The following is a 6,932-nucleotide window of genomic DNA, read 5'->3' as shown; positions in this document are numbered from 1 at the left end:
ATGTATGTATGATATATACTATATATATCAAATTGGTAAGATAGCTATACTAGTAATTTTTATTAGTTCATTGAAAACAAAAGTTTTTACTTGTATTGCTTGATCAATTTTCCATTCCTATGCATTATAATCTGAGCAACTACTTTGAAGACAACAATAAGCAAAGTGCAAACTATTGTTACTCTCCTACTATCTTGTTTTTGAAATTTTGTATCATTGTTTTTATTGTTTGTCCCTTTAAAATAAATATTTAAATAAAAATTTAAAATTTCTACCTTTAAAAAAAGAAAATTATAAATTAAAGATAGGGAGGAAAATATGATAAACATTAATATACTCTGAGCATTCACAGAAATTCAAGAAAATTGTCATTTGTTTCAAATTAGAGAAAATAACATAATCTGAGAAAGTAACACTTTAAAAACACAAGAAGTATTATTTTTAAAGCTATAAGATTAACATTCAAAATCAAACTGAAGTCCCCTACTTTGTTTATTAAAGATTCCTTAATTTAAGCCCAAATTTGAAAAGTGTACATTTTTTCATTTTTATCCCCAACAAAGCAAAAGGATCAGTCATTTCATGAATATTTGTACTGTTCTTGTTAAAAAATAAAAATGCACTTCACCTCTGAGTTCAGGTTAAAAGGAAAAAGCTTTTTAGCAATATTAATTACCTTCATCCTAGACTGATACTGCCCCAGAATAGGGTTTCTCAAAATTAGCACTATTGAAATTTAGGGTTGAGTAATCCCTGTTGTAGAGGGTTGGTTACTCTTTCTATTATAAGATGTTGAGCAGCATCTCCAGCCTGAATCCACTAGATGCCAGTAGCATCTCCCCAACCAAAAGTTATCTCCAGTCATATTCAAATGTCTCTGAGGGCGGGTCATCATCACAACGAGAACTGCTCTAGAGTATGACAATGCCTAGAAGGTCAGCATTCCTAGTTTGGCTTAAAGCTATGACCCATGGAATGCACTGTGGGATTATTATACAATTATAACACCAAATCAGACAAGCAGATCCTTAAAGGTATGATTTAGGGAACTATTGAAAAGGCTTCCCTTCAAAAAGCATCTCTGACATTTCCTGCAGAATTTCTTTGGCTTGACAGTAAAGAAAGACATTACCTGGAAAGGAGAACTTATTCGGGTATATTGGCCACTAAGATTTGAGTAATAGTCTAGGAACAGATTTCCAAACCAACTGAAAAGACAACAAGAACTTGAATGGACAAAATGAAAGAAAAATCCAGGTCATAGGCAGAAAGCCTTGCAGCAGAGAACATAATTCACTTCAGGAGCTGCATGAGGTCTTTGGCCCTGGTGAAACAGAAGGAATGAGCTTGTAAGGGAAAATTCCAGTGTGGACTCTTATTTAGGATAGATTCTGCATAAATGCCTTAACTGAGGGGGAAAAAATGAAAGTAAAATAATCATTTAAAAATAATGAAAGTTTTTAATCAATATTAAATACCTAACTCTACTATCATCATGGCCTAAACTAACATTTCAAATTTAAAAGAATTAAAAATTAAATTATTCTAAACTAACAAGAATTCTGTCATAAGAGCTTTACTCTTATCTAAAATAACTTTTACACGTTAATGTTAAATTGACTCTCCAAATGCTAAAACCTTTTTAAAAACCTTCATAAGTCTTTTGTAATAAAGAACTGTATTTTTTTCCCTGACAGGTTTTAAATTCTCAGATTTAACATTTAAAAAAAAAATAAGATAACTGATCACGCTAAAGAAGAAATCTTACCATGCAAGCTAGACAACTATGGGGGCTCAATTTTTTTTTTGGAATCTGAAAGAAAAAAAATTCTTAGACACATATTTAAAGTGTTGGTGATTTTAAATAAACATAAATTCTTATTAAGAAAGCATATTATCAAGTTATTATATGTTATCTTTCTCTCTAATGACATATTTACATTGAAAAGTACATGATTCCTAAAATTTAAATCTATTCTTCAATTTTACTTAATATTTGGGAGAGTTGTCATAAATAAGTCCAAATACACATGTCATTTGAACATTAATTTCAGTTTGTGGGGCACAGAAATCTAAATCTCAATCCCATCTTTATTTGCACAAGAGCTCTATTCAAGCTGCAAAGTTGAGTTTCATTTTCTACTCTCATTCTAAAAAATATAGAAATAAATTGTAAGACCAAAAGTAAGAAGTTAATGGAAATTTTTAAAAGTTCATTGATCTCTTGAATCAACAAGATAGATAGCTATTCTCTAAAATTGAATATAAATGAAAATCAATTGTAGTGTAAAACATTCTTACACTGGCATCTAAATACACATTGACAGTCCAAAAGAATACAATATTTGCCTTCATTTGTTTCAAAAATTCTTGAAATATGCTTTTAGTACATGTCACTTGTATAGTGTAAGTTAAGAATTATTTTTAAAGAGAAAAATACAGTTCATCCATCAATAGTGTGAATTGAGTCTTCGGGTTTAAGAAGAAAACATGGAATGCAGCCCAATTTCCCGAGTATCCATTGATAGAGGATCTTCACTTGTCTGCCAAAGCTGATATTTAAGGAAATTCAGCAAAAAGAAACAAGCTGGAGTTCTTTGCCAAATGGTTTACAACATGCATATTCTTGAGTGATTTTTTAAAATCTCAGCTCTTACTTAACTGTATTTCCAACTGTTTAGTAAACCTTTATTGACTTGTACATAACTCTCAGGAATGGGAATGTATCTGTGACACGAGAGAAGTTTCCTCGTGTGCAAAAAATGAACTGTTTACTTTCCTTGCTAATTCTCTTGCCTAGTTAGAGATCTGGAAGTTTGCAAGGCCCCAGACAGCCACCTGGAACACTGTACCCAGAGAAATGTGTTCTGTTATCTAGATGTGTGCCTTCGTTGAATCACAGGAAGAGATTTTTTTATTTTAGTTGTCACTAGTCACTTGTATTGCTTTTCACTAGAGGTAAAAACTGCGAGCTCTGAAGAAAGTAAGTGATGTTTTGTAAGAGAAAAGTGAGCAAGAGAAAGCCGGAGACATACATCATACCTCAAATCAAGTTAGAGCATGCTGCAGCTAGCCAAACACTACACAGTGACAAAACATTCAGACTCAAAATATCTTAATCTGAATTACTGATACCAAAGAAAAACACAGCACAAAACAAAATCTAGCCAATGTTATTCCCATCTGAGTTAACATCACAAACCCGTGCCACATCGTCCCAATTCCTCACTCCCTAAATCTCCATTGCCATTCATCACTGTGCTGTTGTCCAGTGAAATTCAAAATATTTATTGAGTAAATCCTGTCCTGTCCATTTCCATTTCCACCGATACTATCTTGTTTCAGCTTCCATCCTTTTGCCAGTCACATGTAAAGCCACTCTCCACCATGTCACATGTACTCTTGCTTCAGCCACCTAATGCATGGACCTGACACGCTGCGGGCTCGCTGGCTGCTCCTTTAGTGGAGGTTGTATTACTTCTGTTCATCCTTCAAGACTATCCACAGCCCATACTTACAGAAGAATTAGTCCCTCTCTTTTCAGTATCTCCCTAGTCATATACTTACACTGATTTTAGCTTTACCATAGGCATTACAATTAGAGAAAGATTATTTGTATCTCTCATAAGCATTGTTTGTATTGAGGGGATATCTCTCACAACCAACCTGTCTTATCCAGTTTCCTATATTGAGTCCCCTTTATCAATGTCCAACATCTTATTTTAAGAATCAGTGTGGGGCTAAGGATGTAACTTTGTGGTAGAGTATGTTCCTAGCCTGCAGGAGGCCCTGGATTCAATCCCCAGTATGACATTCAAAAAGAATCAGTGATATTTTTAGTTTAAATAATCAAGTGACCACCAGACAACTGATTAAACAATAAAGAAATTTGAGATAAATTTGTTCATCAATAATGTATGTAGGACTTAGTTTCCTTTCAGTTTTCTAAACTCTTTTTCCAAATTTTAATGCCCTCATTAGCTAGATTTCACTTTGTTAGAAGAAATTTGAAGAAGACAATGATTTAGGCCTGCAACATATGGACCTATTCCATCTCAGTGTGTAAATAAGATGAGATGCGTGCCATATGAAAAGTAAATGTCACTCAGCATTTAAACAGGATTACAAAGGAAAGCTGATCATAAGGAAGATTCATAGAATTCACTTCCTCAGTGTTGAACCACTTCTTAATCTATGTTGACTTTTGTTTCCTTAAGTAGAACTTATTTACATCTTTCATAAAGAGCAAGAAACATCAACTGCCTAAAACTATATTTTATTTTCTTCAACATGATCTCTATATATTCTTTTGTTAAATGTTCTATATAAAATAGTTTCAGGAAATCAGTTTCCTATCCTCTTTGGATTCAAAATGTAATAAGCTACCAAAATAGAAGCAGGTAAGGCTCCAAATATACACAAAAATCACTTAGTAATTTATAGTGCCTGTAAATAATAGTACTATGTAACATTTAGTGCTGACTATGTGTGTATATACTTAATTAACTTTACATAAGACCTTTTAGCTAAGAAACATTTGAGGCCTTATTGTACAGTTGAGAAAAATTAAGGAGCACAGAGACTAAATAATTGGAGTACTGTCACACAGCAAGCAAGTAGCAAAGCCTGGATTTTAACCCAACTCTGTGCTTGCAGAATCCATGCACTTAACTGCTGCCTAGGATTTGTGGGATAAGGATAGTGACATACTCAGGGGCTGGGGGCTGGAGGAGAAAGATGCTACCGAGCAGCTCAACCAAACTTTATTATTCAGTGACAATCTGTGTTACTACTTTGTTCTTTCTATACTTAAACTCTGCAGTGCAGTATATCTCTATATATACATATATATGTCTATCTACATGTAGGTGTATACATATAAATATATACATATGTGTATACCCACATATACTTTACTCTGAGTTATCTAGAATATTTTTCTAGGAAGGAGAAATTTACAAATATATTTTGAAGGAGTAAAACAATACATATTCTAGGAGTAGTAGAAATTATTAATTTAGAAATCATCTGATTAAGGGAAAAGTAACCACAATTTTGAAAACTATCCTGGGAACAAAAGGGACAGAGCTCCAGACCAGGAACATTAAATTCTCAGTTACAGGAGGAATTGAGTCTTTAGTGCTCCAAACCCTTCCCCATTAGCACTGGGGCCTAAGCATCCCTCACCTTCTCGTATGCCCTGGAGTGAGAGCTGAGTAATGACTGGCTGTGTGGGGAGAAAAGAACTATTCCAGGACAGGAGGCAGGGTGGGCTGGCGGGGCTGGGGGAAGGCCTGCCATTTAGCTTGTAAAGTGCAGCAGCTGTGGCCTGTTTTCACTAATATTTGACATGTTTTTTGGCCACTAGCCAAGCTGAGCTGTACCCAACACTTCTATCCTTCCTGTGCCTCCAGGACCCTTTGTAACTGCTACTTGAGACTCCGGTCCACTCCCAATCAATCCCCTCGGTTCCTTCCTCCCCTTAACCACGCAGGCATCCCACCCTAATTAATTAACCCAACACCAGCTTCACCCAGGACCTTCCCACACTTTGCCCCTTCATGCAGCCCAGAAACATCAGCACATTCCTGACTTCATCACTTGTCAACTCCCTTTCTGTTAAAGACCAGTGTCCCCTTTCCCTGACCTGGCCTCTGATTTGATCTCACTTTAAAGTATCCCACTTTAAGAGACAGTAACAAATGCTGCCTTTTTCCTGTTTGGTTTGTTTATTCATGTTCACTAGGTCTGTTATAATTAAAGACCAAGGGACTTAAGAGAAGGGCCCAGGAAGACAGTTTATGCATTTGATATGGGGACAAACTCAACACTGGTTTTGTTACAAAGCTCACTTTACCTATGACTAATTCTGTGACCTTGGGTGAGTGTCTTAAACCTTGTCATTCATTAAAATACTTACTGAGGACCCATTCCTATGCCAGGATTTTTTTTGTAAGTGCTGGTGTTCTGATTTAAATAAATAAATAAAAAATTCTGCCTTTTTTATAGTTTGGACATTAATAGGGAGGCAGGAGAGAGGGCAGGGAAAGGGGAAGTGGGAAGAATTAAGATGTCTTACAGATAGGTACCAGCTCCCTGAGATGGATGCAGCTTTTATGTACTTCAAACATGTACGAATAAAAATTTTTCAAAAAAAATATAAATGAACACTCAAGAAAAATATAAAGGATGAAGGAAGGAGAGAAGGCATGCAAGAATAGGCAGAGTAGGGGGAAGAAGGATGGTGGCGAGATAAAGCAGAACTATAAGGAGTCACCTGATGGGATGTGTGACCAGTTCTGAGGAGGCCAGAGAGTGGGCCATGGGGCCACCTAGAAGAAAGGTATTCCCAACAGAGAAACAGCCCCTGTGAAGATCTGGAGATAGGAAGGCCTTGGATGGAGTAGGGACAGGTCAGCAAAAAGAAAGCTACGGGCGGTAGACAGCCAGGAAGGGATGGGAAGTAACATCAAAGTAGCAGAGAACTGGAACACAGAGGCCCTTATGCATGATAACAAAGAACACAGATTCACTACAGAGTATTGATTAGAAGAGTAACATGGTCCAATTTACCTCTGAAAATACTCGACTAACTTCTCTGCAAAATAGGTAGTTAAGTTAATAAGGTAGTTAAGATCAACCTGCCTGCTCAAATCCCAGTGCCACTACTTCCAGAAGTATAACTTAAAGTTGATTGTTTAACCTCATAAAGCTTCAGGTTTCTCATTCTTAAAGTAGTACTCCTAATACCTCCTATTTTGTAAGGTTGTTAGAAAAATAAATCAAATAGTACATACTACAGTGTTAAGCATAGTGCCTAGTACATGAAAAAGTTCAAGACACGCTGGAAGTATCAGACTACTTAAAGCAAGTGAGTTCGTGCAAGTGCAGTGCTTGGTGTGTTCTGCATGGCAAGTACTTACATGTCATCT

This window comes from Chinchilla lanigera, unplaced genomic scaffold, assembly GCF_000276665.1.
Source record: "Chinchilla lanigera isolate Chin_1 unplaced genomic scaffold, ChiLan1.0 scaffold00038, whole genome shotgun sequence".
NCBI classification, from domain to species: Eukaryota; Metazoa; Chordata; class Mammalia; order Rodentia; family Chinchillidae; genus Chinchilla; species Chinchilla lanigera.
Note: the sequence above shows the minus strand (reverse complement) of the source record.